Source organism: Eriocheir sinensis, chromosome 9 (genome assembly GCF_024679095.1).
Source record: "Eriocheir sinensis breed Jianghai 21 chromosome 9, ASM2467909v1, whole genome shotgun sequence".
Classification (NCBI taxonomy): domain Eukaryota; kingdom Metazoa; phylum Arthropoda; class Malacostraca; order Decapoda; family Varunidae; genus Eriocheir; species Eriocheir sinensis.
The window spans coordinates 3,921,798-3,939,775 of record NC_066517.1 but is presented as its reverse complement, the minus strand read 5'-3'; the positions used below and the strand labels follow the sequence as shown (position 1 = coordinate 3,939,775).

The 17,978-nt window shown below is 39.7% G+C and overlaps 1 protein-coding gene across 3 annotated transcripts in view; it reads right to left on the bottom strand.

The window, feature by feature from the left end:
- The window catches only part of LOC126995862 (uncharacterized), an 86,649-nt gene that overhangs the window by 35,252 nt on the left and 33,419 nt on the right, over positions 1-17,978 (bottom strand). The window lies entirely within an intron of this gene.

Below are 17,978 nucleotides of genomic sequence, written 5' to 3'. Positions count from 1 at the left end.
TGGACATGTTCTTACTCGCCGCATTCATCCTCTATTGAACAGTTCTCCTGTCCACCCTCTGTAACACCTTAACCACTTCTACCCAGTCATTTCTTATCCCTGCTTCAGTTCCTTAATCCTAAATGCTAAAGTCACCCATCGAAATCAAAGAAAATGGAGCACACGAGATGCGCCTACACCTGTGATCAGGTGACGACTGGTGGGTGACGTCACTGCGTAGAAGAGGAGAATTCTGGTACGAGGTTGAGAAAACTGGTATAATCTGTTGATCTTGTTTCTAGTATTACCGTCCAGAGGTACGTGTCAACGTGTGGTTTTCAGGTTTTGTAAGTTTTCTAAAATACAGATAATGAAAATATATTCATCCATGTTTTTTATTTAAAATATCAATATAATATCGTTTTCGCTTATTGGACTTATCGCTAGCTAGTATCGGAATTGTGGCTTTATATCGGGTATCGGGTATCGGTTATCGCCTATATTTGTGTCTCCAGCTACCGAATATCGGTTATTGCCGATAAGGCTTTCCATTATCAGTTATCGGGTATCGGGAATAAGGTTTTCTGTTATCGTGCCCAGCTATGGTAGTATCATCATCAAGAAGAAGAAGAAGAAGAATAAGAATAAGAAAAAGAAGAAGAAGAAGAAGAAGCATAATAATAATAATAATAATAATAATAATAATAATAATAATAATAATAATAATAATAATAATAATAATAATAATAATAATAATAATAATAATAATAATAATAATAATAATAATAATAATAATAATAATAATGATAATAATAATAATAATAATAATAATAATAATAATAATAATAATAATAATAATAATAATAATAATAATAATAATAATAATAATAATAATAATAATAATAATAATAATAATAATAATAATAATAATAATAATAATAATAATAATAATAATAATAATAATAATAATAATAATAATAATAATAATAATAATAAGAAGAAGAAGAAGAAGAAGAAGAAGAAGAAGAAGAAGAAGAAGAAGAAGAAGAAGAAGAAGAAGAAGAAGAAAAAAAGAAGAAGAAGAAGAAGAAGAAGAAGAAGAAGAAGAAGAAGAAGAAGAAGAAGAAGAAGAAGAAGAAGAAGAAGAAGAAGAAGAACCACAACAACAACAACAACAACAACAACAACAACAACAACAACAACAACAACAACAACAACAACAACAACAACAACAACAATAACAAGCAGCCCCAGCAGTAACAGCACCGCCTTTATTATTGACGGCGTTTATCGATCAATTAGCAAGGTGACGGCAGGTGCGACGCGGCGCCCTCACCTGAGCTGTCCCTGCGAGGGTCCGAAGGCGAGGAGTTGCGAGGCCATTGTCGGGAGGCTTTTGTGTGACTGAGGAGGAGGAGGAGGAGGTGGCGAGCGTGGACACCAAAACACCTGCCACCTCCACTACCACCACCAACACCACTAACAACAACACCACAACCACCATCACCACTACTACTACTACTACTTACAACAACAACAACAACAACAACAACAACAACAACAACAACAACAACAACAACACTACCATTACTACAATTACCCTTACTTCCATCACGACCACCACTACCACCTGCAAACAACAATAACATCACCAGGGATGAAGTATTCGTATTCGGTATTCGCATTCGAATACATTCGAAAACCGTATTTAGGTGTATTCGTATTCGTATTCAAATAATTACTGATAAAAATCCAAGTATTCTCATTCGTATTCCAATACAAGGGAAAAGTATTTCTATTCTGCGAAAAATCTGACGAATACTTAAAAGTTTATCATCAGAAATAACAGCCGCTGTTCCTTACAACTCCAGCTTCCTGGGCAGACGCGTAATGATCGTGTACAGTACAGGTTCATGAGCTCATTGTACTGTTGCATGACTTTAGAACAGTGCTGTACCCAATTACGTCAAGAAGGTATTTTTTCAATTAAAAGTATTCATGAATGTATTCTTGAATATTTTCAAGAAGTATTCGAATTTGTGTTCGAAATAAAACCATTTCAGTATTTTCGAATTCGTATTCGTTGAAATTTGAAGTATTCGTATTCGAATACACAACTCATGTTATCACTCCATCTCTGAATATCAATATACCATTTGTGGGTCAGAGGCGGTGGAGGTGACGAGTGTGAGCACCAAAACACGTGCTACATACACCACCACCACCACCACCACCGCTACACAGGTCGGAGGGGAAGGTGTATAGCAGGATATTAGCACACGTGTGAACCAAAGCAATAAAAACAATCATAGTAACAGAGGTAGGAAGGAAACGTGTCTCGCAGGTTATTAACAAATCTGGGAAACTTAGGAATAAAAACACAATCACTAATCATCAGCACCCAGGTAGGAAGGAGGGAATAGTGTATCACAGCGAATTAACGGAACGATCAAAGCTTACCTGGAAAGCCTCGCATACCTTGAGTAATATCGACGCGCCTCACCTCGTGGAAGTTCCCGAGTATTACCGTTAAAAAAATAATGTATGTCAGAGGATCATAAGTAAAGGAGAACGTGATATGTGAGCGTGTATGAAGATGATTCATGACAGGGGGAACGAACTGGATGAAGAAAATGAAGAATGAGGAAATGAAGAGATATTGGGGAGGAAATTAGGAGAAGAAATCAAGAAGAAGAGAAATAAGGAAAAGGGAAAGATGGAAGGAAACCGAGTGAATAAAAAGAATGAAAAATTAGAGAAAATGAAGAGAAACTGGGAAGAAACGAAGGGGAGAAAACAAGAAGAAGAGAAATTAAGGAATAGGAAGGAAGGAAGGAAGGAGACAAGGAAGGTAACGAATGAATTAAGAGAAGGAAGAATGCGAGAGAATAAAGAGAAATTGGGAAGAAATGAGGAGAATTCAGGAAAAAGAAGAAGAAGAAGAAGAAATCAGGAATAAGAAGGAAGGAAGGAAACCAGAACGGAAAAAGTAAGAGAACCTATGGAGTGTTGCAGTGTCCATAACGCAAGATATTCAGCCAACGCAACGGGGTGACATTACCGTGGTGAGGACCGTGGAAAAAAAAATATAAGGGTATGGGAAGTGCTGCAGGGCTCCCAGTAATGGTTATTGACGCCTAAAATATGGTCTAGAGGTGTGTTGAGTCACGCATATAGATAGACAGAAGGATAGATAGATAGATAGTTTGAGTGCAGCGATATCGAAGATGATAACTAGACTTTTAGAATACGATACACAGGTGATAGATATATAGATAGGCAGACAGGTAGATAGAGACATAGATATAAATAGATAGATACAGATTTTTGCGTGTATATCGAAGATGACAGATAGATACATACAAGAACATTGATGGTTACATAGAAAGATAGACATAGATTTACTACCCACATGCTGTCCAGAAGACCACCTATCAACCCGGACTCTAGATTCTAGGATTAAAGATGAGCTCCGGGAGGGCAGCATGAGCCAATGCAAGATGGCGCCACTATAAACACTCGCCTGCGCCAGAACGGGCTGGGCCGACCATCAGGACCCACCGGGAAGAAGCCTACCGGCGCAATAGGCCAAGACGTGAAAAAAAAAACAGATATATAAATATAGATATAAAGATAGATAGATAGAATGAGAGATAGTTACATAGAAATAGGTTTGTGTAACGATACCTAAAATTGGAAACATACATACAGAAATACAATACAAAGGCGAGAGATAAATATATATAAAAATAGACATAAATATAAAGATAAAGATAGAGTTATTTTTCCTGCTTGTAACGTTAGGCAAGGCACGAGGGAGTAACACTGGGTCGAGATCGTCTTTTGTTTTGGCTTTTGTTCCGCTTTGGGTTAGATTCCATTTAAGGCACCAAAAGTTCGGCTCGGAAGGCAGGCGCAGGCACGTAATGAATCCCCTATAGCGTATACGTGTTGCGATGTAGATGACACAACGTATTCAGACAACGCAACGGGGTGACTTTACCGTGGTGAGTGCCGTGAAAGAAGCATTGGAACCTTGTTATTACTATTATTATTATTACAAGTCACATGAACGTAAACAAAGGTGAGTAAGAAAAGAGATATCAGGAAGAAATGAAGAGGAGAAATCGGGAAGAGGAGAAATGAGGATAAGAAAGAAAGTAAGAAATGAAACCAGAAAGGAAAAAGAAAGAAATTGAGGAGGAGATATCAAGAAGAGAGGTTAGGAAAAAGAAGAAAGGAAGGAAGGAAACAAGAAAGGGAAAAAGAAAGAAACTGAGGAGAAATTAGGAAGAAGAGGAGAAATGAGGATAAGGAAGAAAGTAAGGAATGAAACCAGAAAGGAAAAAGAAAGAAACTGAGGCGGAGAAATCAAGAAGAGAAGTAGTAGTAACAAATGTACGGAAGTGGGGGTAATGTGGAAGTGGGGGGGACTGGAAGTGGGGGTTGGGGGGGTCTGCGGTCAGCAGGGTTACAGTGGGGGGGTAATTTGCGGGGTTACGGAAGAGGGGTATCTAGACCCCCTAACCCCCCACACACACACACACCCATCTCTTTTACCGCTCCCCCCCCCCCCCCCCTCACCCCCTCTCGGACTAGCGTACGGAAGCGAGAAGGTGACGGGAGTAGGGGTGCCCAGCAGGGAGGGGGGGGGGGGGGTGACGGGAGAAGGGATACTTGAAGGGTTAAGATAAGATCTTTCTTTGACCCTCGAATGACCACCAGATTATAATCACGGAAAAGGTTAAGGACATTAGGTTAATGACCAGGCTGAAATATGAATTTACTCTCTAATGCAAGTCCGAAAATAAAATAAAAAATCGCCATTGAACGTAAGACTCGATAAATTATTTAAGTTTTTGCTGGATGTATTGTATCATTATCTTCTTATTTCTCATTTCTCAACTTGTTTCTTCTTATTTCTTTCCTCAACTTATATATATTTTTTTTTTACTCCGGTTATTTGGTGCCATCTAACCCTAAACACTGCAGCACCAAGTCTTTTTTTTTTTTCTGATCGAATTTACCTTTTTCCGTGAAAAAGGGATCATGTGTGTGTGTGTGTGTGTGTGTGTGTGTGTGTGTGTGTGTGTGTGTGTGTGTGTGTGTGTGTTTCATTCCCCTCCGATTCTTGAGAAATCTGCGGCTAGCTCGAAATTTTGTGGGCCATCTTTTTTAGCCGATTATATGCTCCGAAGCGGAATTTAGTGAGGATTCTTATGGTATCTTCAAATTCCTCATACGTCTATTAGTTCCCGAGTTACACCGAGAAAACTGAATTTTTTTTCTCTCGTCAGAGTAGCATAACAAATAAAAAACACTCATTAATTAATGTCTTATATCTCATTTCTTAACTTATTTCTTCTTATTTCTTTTCTCAACTTGCATTTCTTTATATTTTCTGCCTGCTCTTCGGTGTCATATGACCTTAGACGTTGCCGCATCGAGTTTACCTTTTCCGTGAAAAGGGATCGTAATGTGTGTGTGTGTGTGTGTGTGTGTGTGTGTGTGTGTGTGTGTGTGTTCCATTCCTCCGATTCTTGAGAAATCTGCGGCTCGAAATTTTGTGGGCCATCTTTTAGCCGATTATATGCTCCGAAGCGGAATTTAGTGAGGATTCTTATGGTATCTTCAAATTCCTCATACGTCTATTAGTTCCCGAGTTACACCGAGAAAACTGAATTTTTTTCTCTCGTCAGAGTAGCATAACAAATAAAAAACACTCATTAATTAATGTCTTATATCTCATTTCTTAACTTATTTCTTCTTATTTCTTTTCTCAACTTGCATTTCTTTATATTTTCTGCCTGCTCTTCGGTGTCATATGACCTTAGACGTTGCCGCATCGAGTTTACCTTTTTCCGTGAAAAAGGGATCATGTGTTAGTGTGTGTGTGTGTGTGTGTGTGTGTGTGTTCCATTCCCCTCCGATTCTTGAGAAATCTGCGGCTAGCTCGAAATTTTGTGGGCCATCTTTTTTAGCCGATTATATGCTCCGAAGCGGAATTTAGTGAGGATTCTTATGGTATCTTCAAATTCCTCATACGTCTATTAGTTCCCGAGTTACACCGAGAAAACTGAATTTTTTCTCTCGTCAGAGTAGCATAACAAATAAATATCACTCATTAATTAATGTCTTATATTTCATTTCTTAACTTATTTCTTCTTATTTCTTTTCTCAACTTGCATTTCTTTATATTTTCTGCCTGCTCTTCGGTGTCATATGACCTTAGACGTTGCCGCATCGAGTTTACTATTTTCCGAGAAAAGGGATCGTGTGTGTGTGTGTGTGTGTGTGTGTGTGTGTGTGTGTTCCATTCCCCTCTGATTCTTGAGAAATCTGCTGCTTGCTCAAAATTTTGTGGGCCAACTTTTTTAGCCGAATATATGTTTGGAAGCGGAATTTAGTGAGGATTCTTATGGTATCTTCAAATTCCTCATACGTCTATTAGTTCCCGAGTTACACCGAGAAAACTGAATGTTATTCTCTCGTCAGAGTATCCTAACAAATAAAAATCACTCAGAGCTCCTCATCTACGTTCCTTAGAAAGATTGCCATATGTTACTATTAAGAAACTTATCCCAACAACTGCAAATTTGACGCACTTTCATCGAAAACTTAATTTTTAATAATTTTTTATTTACTTTTATGGCGCGTTTCGCGTCATCGTCCGCCAGAACCTTTTACCCTTGATGACATGAAATGCGTCATCGTGCGCGAGAGGTTAAATAAGTCAGATTTATCTCAAATTCACTGTCTGGGCAGACAAATATTCGGAAAAGAGAAGGCAAACCAGTTTGTAGATATATATAAATATGCCGTATATTCACGTCCTTATGGATATCTTCTTGTTGATTAGGGTATAAATACTCCTGAATCCCTACAGTTTCGCTCAAACATTGTTGGAGAGCCTCCCAGATGAACGCGTATTCCAATGGTGAACTCCAGGAAAAAGGAACTCTTACACGTTCTATACTCCCAACATAACGAACCCTATGGTTTAAGTTCTCAGCTACTTCTGATCTTACTCTCTTAAGCCTTTGCAGTTACTTTCTTAAACCATCGAAGCCCGCCTTCCTGAAGTCAGGTATTAAGTGTTGTTTCTGCTGACTCTATCCTCCCATTTAATATTAAATTTAATTTCCTTATGATCACTGTTACCTAATGAACCCCCAACCTCAATGTTGCTTATTATGTCCTCTTTATTAGTTAACAACAAATCCAAAACATTTTCTTCCCTCGTTCGCACTGTTTTGTATATAGAACGAACTTACATTAGCTGAACTCACACTGTTTTGATTATAGAACGAACTTACATTAGCTGAACTCACACTGTTTTGAATATAGAACGAACTTATATTAGCTGATCTCACACTGTTTTGAATATAGAACGAACTTACATTAGCTGAACCCACACTCCTGGAAGAAGCTAAAATTTTCTAAAGGCTACAATAAAATCAATATGACCGATGAAGATGCGGCACGTCACAATGAACAAACTCACTGTCTTCTCTGTAAATACGGGTTTTAAAAGGTAAAGGAGTAAAACATCATGACCATGAAAAATCAGGAAACAATTACATTGAAGCTTATTGTAATAGATGCAACCTTCAAATGAAAAATCACAAATTGCAGCGCACTCTCATTGCATATTATGCGGATTACGACATGACGTTAATCCCGCGTGAATTAACGCTACCTGGCTTTGAAAATCAAACTAAGACCAAAACATTCAGTTCAGAAATACCATGAAGTCATCATAAATGACTTGAGATTTATTGACACGTATGTCTTTATGTCTGGTTCACTCGCGGCTTTAGCGAACCAATTCATCAGCACTGGGAACGAGCCCATGTGCACACAACAGATGTTGAAAGATGTGCCAGCACCTGCGTTACCATTATTGATCAAGGGAAAGCAGGTTTTTTGTTATGACTATATGGACTCGATGGAACGACTTTCTGAGACACGTCTTCCATCCCGCGAAGATTTTTTTCAATTCGCTTCAAGAAGCAGAACTTTCCGAAAGTGATTATAAACATGCTCAGAATGTTTGGAAAGTAGCTGGATGTCAGAGCCTGATGGACTATTTGTTGCTTTATGTAAAAGTGGATGTTGGCCTTCTATGTGATGTCTTCCTAGAGTGGAGAGGTATTTTGAAAACCCAGTGGAGGTTGGATACTGTAAATTATGTTAGCCTGCCAGGATTTGCCTATGACTCTTTTTTGTTAAAAACACAGCAGGAATTAGAGATGCTTAGTAGCCCACACACATATAATTATCATTGCATTCAAACAAATGTGCGTGGGGCTACACAAGTGTTGTGCGTCGTTTTGTACGCACCAATAACATCTACACGAACCCTCATTTAATCCAAAACATGATAGAAACACTTTCCTTTCATATCTTGACTTCAACAGTCTTTATCCCACTGTAATGCAAGAGAAGTTACCATGTGGAGATATGAGAAAACTAGATGAGACAGAAATGCACTGGTTTTTGAGCGGGAGGGGGGCTAGGTCAATCAAGCAACCGATGGCGATTTTGGATACCTCATTCTGTGCAATACTGAGGCTGTCTCACGTGAAGTCATTGAGAAAACGGATGACCTCCCACTGACCATCAGAAGACACAATATCATCAATAGAGATATATCGTCAGCCGCACACGAATGGTATGAAGAAGAAAACCGTCCAGTACCGTGTAAGAACATAAAACAGATTGGAACACATGTTGCTCAGGAGAAAATACTGTTTGCTCTGTCCCTCCTTAAACTGCTATTCAACTAGGCCGGGTTGTTAAAAAGTGCATGCTATTTATATGTTTAAGCAAAAGCACTTTCTTGCGGACTTCATTCAGGATAACATAGAAGCCCGCAAAAGTGCTACTTGTCCTATCAAGAAAACTGCAATCAAGTGTATTTCAAACAGCATTTTTGGTCGATACCTGATGAACGCGGCCAAATATAGTGAAGACATAGATATTGTCACCAACCGCGAAAAGTTTTTGAAGCTGGCCCGAAGTCCTTACTTTAAACGCGTTGTACCCTCAATGATGGTCATGTAGTTGTAGTTCGCCATAAGAAATATTCACAGGCGAATCATCCAAACTACATTGGCTACTACGTCCTAGAGCTGTCCAAGCTGCGACTATATGATTTCTTTTACAGTATCATGAAGGCTCATTACGGGGATCGGGCGAAACTAGTGTATTGTGACACTGATTCCTTAATAACAGAAACTGAAACTCCTGATCTATTAACAGAGTACTCGCAGGAACCCTTTAAAAGCTATATAGACACAAGTAACTTTAGCTCCTCACATTCCTTGTACAACACAGACAACAAAGGCAAGCTCGGATTTCTCAAGTCTGAAGTGAGGGAAAGAACCATCTCAGAATTTGTAGGTGTAAGAACAAAGTGCTACTCCATCCCCATGGCAGGCAGTGACCGGTTGAGTTCAGCTAAGAGCGTTCCAAAGCTCATAAAGAAAAAAAAAATTGCTCATCAGCGATACAAAGACGTCCTATTCCAGAAGCAAACATTTACCTTTGGCTATCAGGGATTCACAGTGCGTAATGGACGAATGAGTACAGTAAAATATCCCAAGAGAGGATATCTGTAGTTCAGGACAAAAGACACTGCTTTAGCACCTTGGAGTTACGACCTTACGGTCATCCCGATAATTCTACAGGGGTAGAGGAGGAGGAAGAGAAGGAAGCTGTAATCATAATTTGACCAAATTCCAATAAACATTGAGTTTGTTTGACTTGTTTATATGTCCTTTATCAAAAAAATGAAAAAAATAATTGTCTTAAAATTTATTCGATTTGTGGAAACATGTAGACAAAACGCGTCTATGTTTCGATCTGGCTCATATAAAAAATAAAAAAGACTCGCGAAATGTGCGCGGCGGCGGCAGCGGGCCCTGCGGCGACATCATGCGACGACAGGATGCGACAGGATTGCGTGGGCTCGGGGCGGGGCGGGGCGGGGCGGCAGCACGCTACCAAGTTATTCTAAAAGAGAAATGAGACACTGGATTTGTCTCTACATGATAGTGTTCTTAGATAGTTATGCTCTCGACCTCAAATTATACTCTGATTATTTTAAATATATTGCTTACCCTGGGCTCAGGATATATAAAAATGCATTTCGACTTCAAAGCACGCGAAGCGATGTGCGGGGCTTATGTCGTGTACTTTGCCTACAATGTTTCACACTTGGGTGTAAGAGAAACTCTTGAAAAATTTGTATGGAGTTTTCCAAGACCGAATATTCGAGGAATGATGAACACGTGATGAGATTCGCTTACAGCAAGTTTATAATGCCCGTATGACATCAAACATTTAACACGTGTTCATAAAAAGTAAGTATTGACTTTATTGATTTTCATATTGAAGTGTATTACATTCCATGAAGCTATTCTCAGCATAAATAATTTTCTAGTTCCTTTATCGTGGTTTGTATAACACGCTTAAATCAGTGGTCTGGCTCCATACAGGACCTCACTCGTCACCACCACTAGCCCCAGTGCTGCCGCCCCGCCCCCGCCCCTTGAGCCCACCAATCCTGTCGCATCCTGTCGTCGCATGATGTCGCCGCAGGACCTGCTGCTGCCGCCGCGCACATTTCGCGAGTCTTTTTTTTATTTTTTATATGAGCCAGATCGAAACATAGACGCGTTTTGTCTACATGTTTCCACAAATCGAATAAATTTTAAGACAATTATTGTTTTTTCATTCATTTTTGATAAAGGACATATAAACAAGTCAAACAAACTCAATGTTTATTGAATTTGGTCAAATTATGATTACAGCTTCCTTCTCTTCCTCCTCCTCCTCTACCCTGTAGAATTATCGGGATGACCGTAAGGTCGTAACTCCAAGGTGCTAAAGCAGTGTCTTTTGTCCTGAACTACAGATCTCTTGGGATATTTTACTGTACTCATTCGTCCATTACGCACTGTGAATCCCTGATAGCCAAAGGTAAATGTTTGCTTCTGGAATAGGACGTCTTTGTATCGCTGATGAGCAATTTTTTTCTTTATGAGCTTTGGAACGCTCTTAGCTGAACTCAACCGGTCACTGCCTGCCATGGGGATGGAGTAGCACTTTGTTCTTACACCTACAAATTCTGAGATGGTTCTTTCCTCACTTCAGACTTGAGAAATCCGAGCTTGCCTTTGTTGTCTGTGTTGTACAAGGAATGTGAGGAGCTAAAGTTACTTGTGTCTATATAGCTTTTAAAGGGTTCCTGCGAGTACTCTGTTAATAGATCAGGAGTTTCAGTTTCTGTTATTATGAATCAGTGTCACAATACACTAGTTTCGCCCGATCCCCGTAATGAGCCTTCATGATACTGTAAAAGAAATCATATAGTCGCAGCTTGGACAGCTCTAGGACGTAGTAGCCAATGTAGTTTGGATGATTCGCCTGTGAATATTTCTTATGGCGAACTACAACTACATGACCATCATTGAGGGTACAACGCGTTTAAAGTAAGGACTTCGGGCCAGCTTCAAAACTTTTCGCGGTTGGTGACAATATCTATGTCTTCACTATATTTGGCCGCGTTCATCAGGTATCGACCAAAATGCTGTTTGAAATACACTTGATTGCAGTTTTCTTGATAGGACAAGTAGCACTTTTGCGGGCTTCTATGTTATCCTGAATGAAGTCCGCAAGAAAGTGCTGCTTAAACATATAAATAGCATGCACTTTTAACAACCCGGCCTAGTTGAATAGCAGTTTAAGGAGGACAGAGCAAACAGTATTTTCTCCTGAGCAACATGTGTTCCAATCTGTTTTATGTTCTTACACGGTACTGGACGGTTTTCTTCTTCATACCATTCGTGTGCGGCTGACGATATATCTCTATTGATGATATTGTGTCTTCTGATGGTCAGTGGGAGGTCATCCGTTTTCTCAATGACTTCACGTGAGACAGCCTCAGTATTGCACAGAATGAGGTATCCAAAATCGCCATCGGTTGCTTGATTGACCTAGCCCCCCTCCCGCTCAAAAACCAGTGCATTTCTGTCTCATCTAGTTTTCTCATATCTCCACATGGTAACTTCTCTTGCATTACAGTGGGATAAAGACTGTTGAAGTCAAGATATGAAAGGAAAGTGTTTCTATCATGTTTTGGATTAAATGAGGGTTCGTGTAGATGTTATTGGTGCGTACAAAACGACGCACAACACTTGTGTAGCCCCCACGCACATTTGTTTGAATGCAATGATATATGTGTGTGGGCTACTAAGCATCTCTAATTCCTGCTGTGTTTTTAACAAAAAAGAGTCATAGGCAAATCCTGGCAGGCTAACATAATTTACAGTATCCAACCTCCACTGGGTTTTCAAAATACCTCTCCACTCTAGGAAGACATCACATAGAAGGCCAACATCCACTTTTACATAAAGCAACAAATAGTCCATCAGGCTCTGACATCCAGCTACTTTCCAAACATTCTGAGCATGTTTATAATCACTTTCGGAAAGTTCTGCTTCTTGAAGCGAATTGAAAAAAATCTTCGCGGGATGGAAGACGTGTCTCAGAAAGTCGTTCCATCGAGTCCATATAGTCATAACAAAAAACCTGCTTTCCTTGATCAATAATGGTAACGCAGGTGCTGGCACATCTTTCAACATCTGTTGTGTGCACATGGGCTCGTTCCCAGTGCTGATGAATTGGTTCGCTAAAGCCGCGAGTGAACCAGACATAAAGACATACGTGTCAATAAATCTCAAGTCATTTATGATGACTTCATGGTATTCTTAACTGAATGTTTTGGTCTTAGTTTGATTTTCAAAGCCAGGTAGCGTTAATTCACGCGGGATTAACGTCATGTCGTAATCCGCATAATATGCAATGAGAGTGCGCTGCAATTTGTGATTTTTTCATTTGAAGGTTGCATCTATTACAATAAGCTTCAATGTAATTGTTTCCTGATTTTTCATGGTCATGATGTTTTACTCCTTTACCTTTTAAAACCCGTATTTACAGAAGACAGTGAGTTTGTTCATTGTGACGTGCCGCATCTTCATCGGTCATATTGATTTTATTGTAGCCTTTAGAAAATTTTAGCTTCTTCCAGGAGTGTGGGTTCAGCTAATGTAAGTTCGTTCTATATTCAAAACAGTGTGAGATCAGCTAATATAAGTTCGTTCTATATTCAAAACAGTGTGAGTTCAGCTAATGTAAGTTCGTTCTATAATCAAAACAGTGTGAGTTCAGCTAATGTAAGTTCGTTCTATATACAAAACAGTGCGAACGAGGGAAGAAAATGTTTTGGATTTGTTGTTAACTAATAAAGAGGACATAATAAGCAACATTGAGGTTGGTGGTTCATTAGGTAACAGTGATCATAAGGAAATTAAATTTAATATTAAATGGGAGGATAGAGTCAGCAGAAACAACACTTAATACCTGACTTCAGGAAGGCGGGCTTCGATGGTTTAAGAAAGTAACTGCAAAGGCTTAAGAGAGTAAGATCAGAAGTAGCTGAGAACTTAAACCATAGGGTTCGTTATGTTGGGAGTATAGAACGTGTAAGAGTTCCTTTTCCTGGAGTTCACCATTGGAATACGCGTTCATCTGGGAGGCTCTCCAACAATGTTTGAGCGAAACTGTAGGGATTCAGGAGTATTTATACCTAATCAACAAGAAGATATCCATAAGGACGTGAATATACGGCATATTTATATATATCTACAAACTGGTTTGCCTTCTCTTATCCGAATATTTGTCTGCCCAGACAGTGAATTTGAGATAAATCTGACTTATTTAACCCTCTCGCGCACGATGACGCATTTCATGTCATCAAGGGTAAAAGGTTCTGGCGGACGATGACGCGAAACGCGCCATAAAAGTAAATAAAAAATTATTAAAAATTAAGTTTTCGATGAAAGTGCGTCAAATTTGCAGTTGTTGGGATAAGTTTCTTAATAGTAACATATGGCAATCTTTCTAAGGAACGTAGATGAGGAGCTCTGAGTGATTTTTATTTGTTAGGATACTCTGACGAGAGAATAACATTCAGTTTTCTCGGTGTAACTCGGGAACTAATAGACGTATGAGGAATTTGAAGATACCATAAGAATCCTCACTAAATTCCGCTTCCAAACATATATTCGGCTAAAAAAGTTGGCCCACAAAATTTTGAGCAAGCAGCAGATTTCTCAAGAATCAGAGGGGAATGGAACACACACACACACACACACACACACACACACACACACACGATCCCTTTTCACGGAAAAAGTAAACTCGATGCGGCAACGTCTAAGGTCATATGACACCGAAGAGCAGGCAGAAAATATAAAGAAATGCAAGTTGAGAAAAGAAATAAGAAGAAATAAGTTAAGAAATGAAATATAAGACATTAATTAATGAGTGATATTTATTTGTTATGCTACTCTGACGAGAGAGAAAAAAATTCAGTTTTCTCGGTGTAACTCGGGAACTAATAGACGTATGAGGAATTTGAAGATACCATAAGAATCCTCACTAAATTCCGCTGGAGCATATAATCGGCTAAAAGATGGCCCACAAAATTTCGAGCTAGCCGCAGATTTCTCAAGAATCGGAGGGAATGGAACACACACACACACACACACACACACACACACACATGATCCCTTTTCACGGAAAAGGTAAACTCGATGCGGCAACGTCTAAGGTCATATGACACCGAAGAGCAGGCAGAAAATATAAAGAAATGCAAGTTGAGAAAAGAAATAAGAAGAAATAAGTTAAGAAATGAGATATAAGACATTAATTAATGAGTGTTTTTTATTTGTTATGCTACTCTGACGAGAGAAAAATTCAGTTTTCTCGGTGTAACTCGGGAACTAATAGACGTATGAGGAATTTGAAGATACCATAAGAATCCTCACTAAATTCCGCTCAGAGCATATAATCGGCTAAAAAAGATGGCCCACAAAATTTCGAGCTAGCCGCAGATTTCTCAAGAATCGGAGAATGGAACACACACACACACACACACACACACACACACACACATGATCCCTTTTCACGGAAAAAGGTAAACTCGATGCGGCAACGTCTAAGGTCATATGACACCGAAGAGCAGGCAGAAAATATAAAGAAATGCAAGTTGAGAAAAGAAATAAGAAGAAATAAGTTAAGAAATGAGATATAAGACATTAATTAATGAGTGTTTTTATTTGTTATGCTACTCTGACGAGAGAAAAAAATTCAGTTTTCTCGGTGTAACTCGGGAACTAATAGACGTATGAGGAATTTGAAGATACCATAAGAATCCTCACTAAATTCCGCTTCGGAGCATATAATCGGCTAAAAAGATGGCCCACAAAATTTCGAGCTAGCTGCAGATTTCTCAAGAATCGGAGAATGAAACACACACACACACACACACACACACACACACACACACACACACACACACACACACATGATCCCTTTTCACGGAAAAGGTAAATTCGATCAGAAAAAAAAAAGACTTGGTGCTGCAGTGTTTAGGGTTAGATGGCACCAAATAACCGGAGTAAAAAAATATATATAAGTTGAGGAAAGAAATAAGAAGAAACAAGTTGAGAAATGAGAAATAAGAAGATAATGATACAATACATCCAGCAAAACTTAAATAATTTATCGAGTCTTACGTTCAATGGCGATTTTTATTTTATTTTCGGACTTGCATTAGAGAGTAAATTCATATTTCAGCCTGGTCATTAACCTAATGTCCTTAACCTTTTCCGTGATTATAATCTGGTGGTCATTCGAGGTCAAAGAAAGATCTTATCTTAACCCTTCAAGTATCCTTCTCCGTCACCCCCCTCCCTCCCTGCTGGGCACCCTACTCCGTCACCTTCTCGCTTCCGTACGCTAGTCCGAGAGGGGGTGAGGGGGGGTGAAAGTGAAAAGTAAGAGATGGGTGTGTGGGGGGGTTAGGGGGTCTAGATACCTCTTCCGTAACCCCGCAAATTACCCCCACTCCTGTAACCCCCGCTGACCGCTGACCCCCAACCCCCACTTCCAGTCCCCCACTTCCAAATTACCCCCACTTCCGTACATTTGTTACTACTGAAGTTAGGAAAAAGAAGAAAGGAAGGAAGGAAACCGGAAAGGGAAAAAGAAAAACAGGTGAAATTAGGAAAAAAAGAGAGATCAGGAAAAAGGAAGAAAGGAAGGAAACGCAAGATGAGATAGATAGATAGATAGATAGATAAATAGAGAGATAGATAGATAAATATATAGTAATATATTTTTTGTGTGTAACGATAGATAAAGTGAAGAACGGGATCGCTTTACCGTCAGTACCGTGAAAAAAATAAGAACATTGGAATTTTATTATTTATATTATTGCAGATGAGTCCTCCTCTCCCACTCCTCCTCCTCCGTCTTCCTCTCCTCCTCCTCCTCCTCCTCCTTCTCATTCCTCTCTTTTTCAATTTTCACCCTCTCCTCCCCAAACTTCATCTCCTTCCCCATTTTCCTCTCCTTCTCCTCCTCCTCCTCTTCATCCCCAAACTTCCTATTCTCCCCCTCAATCCTCTCCTCCTTCCCAGCCTTTTTCCTCTCCTTCTGAATCTTCCTCTTCTAATTCTCAGTCTTTCCTTCCTCTTCTTTTTCCTCCTCCTCCTCCTCTTCCTGAAACTTCATCCCTTTCTCCTCAAACTTAACTTCCTCCTCTTCTGAACCTTCCTCTCCTCCACAATCTTCCCCTCCTCCTCAATATTCCCCTTCTCCCCAATCTTTGTCCGCCTGCATAGATATCGACAAGGCCACATACTCGTATTGAGTGAGTTCATAACACCATGGGGCAGGCCAGTCCGCCGAGAGACTTCCTGGTGATACCCATCATTGTCATGCATTGCGCTGCCAAGGTATGTATGTGAAGCTTTTGGTGACCTCGACATCCTCACCACATGCATGGACAGACTGAACTGTGTCATCCAGCAAGCCTCCAAGCGACTGGATCTTGGTTTTGGCCCAGGAGACCTTCAGTCCCAGAGGCACAACACGGAGACAAGAAGAAAAAAAAAACATGTGATTCGTAACTTTCCGTGGCTAGAAACACCGGCGATGCTGCAACACAACTCAACACAAAAGAAGAACAAAAACAAAACCATGAACACGTCAGTCAGTGCGCTGGTCCATCCTTTGAATAAATAAAACTTTTGAATCAGATCAGCATTGCGACACGTTGTACATTTTTGTGTTGTCGTGGTATTAGTCCCCGCCGCCATTGACCCCCAGCACACTCCTGTCATCACCGCATTATCACCATCACTCAAAAAATCCACTACTGTTCCCACCTCCATCACTACCATCATCACCACTACCATCACCACCACAGTCCAAAGATACCCACCACAACTACAAATATCACCACACTTTTTTTACCACACCCCAACAACACCACCACTAACATCACCACCACCATCACCACCATCATCACCACCACGACCATCATCACCATCACTACCATCACCGCTCATTCCTCCGTCCCGCCTTCACGACTGTTGAAATGCAAGGATGAAAATGAAAATAAGATAAAAAAAGGTATCCGATATTCCCTTTAGACTTCAGTGATGCTCTAAATCCAGTCCCACATGTTTTTCATTTAATATGTAGTGTCAGACAAAATTCGGGGTAATATTTTCCATTAACAGCGTCTGAGAAAATTCGGGAATGTAATGATTTTCTTTATTTATTTTTCTCTATTTAGGTAAGTTTGTCAGAGATATTTATTTCTCGGTAAAAATGAAGGTTAAGTTTTTCAATTTTTTTTTAACTTGCCATGAAATTAGATCCATTATCCACTAACTTAATTTGACACACACACACACACACACACACACACACTACCACTATTATCACCACTGCTACCACTATCCACAACCACCATCACCACCTTCACCATCAGTATAAGAATCCCCCTCACCACCTTCACCGCCACATCCTCACCACACCACACTCCTTTACCTACACCACCACCACCAGCTCCACCA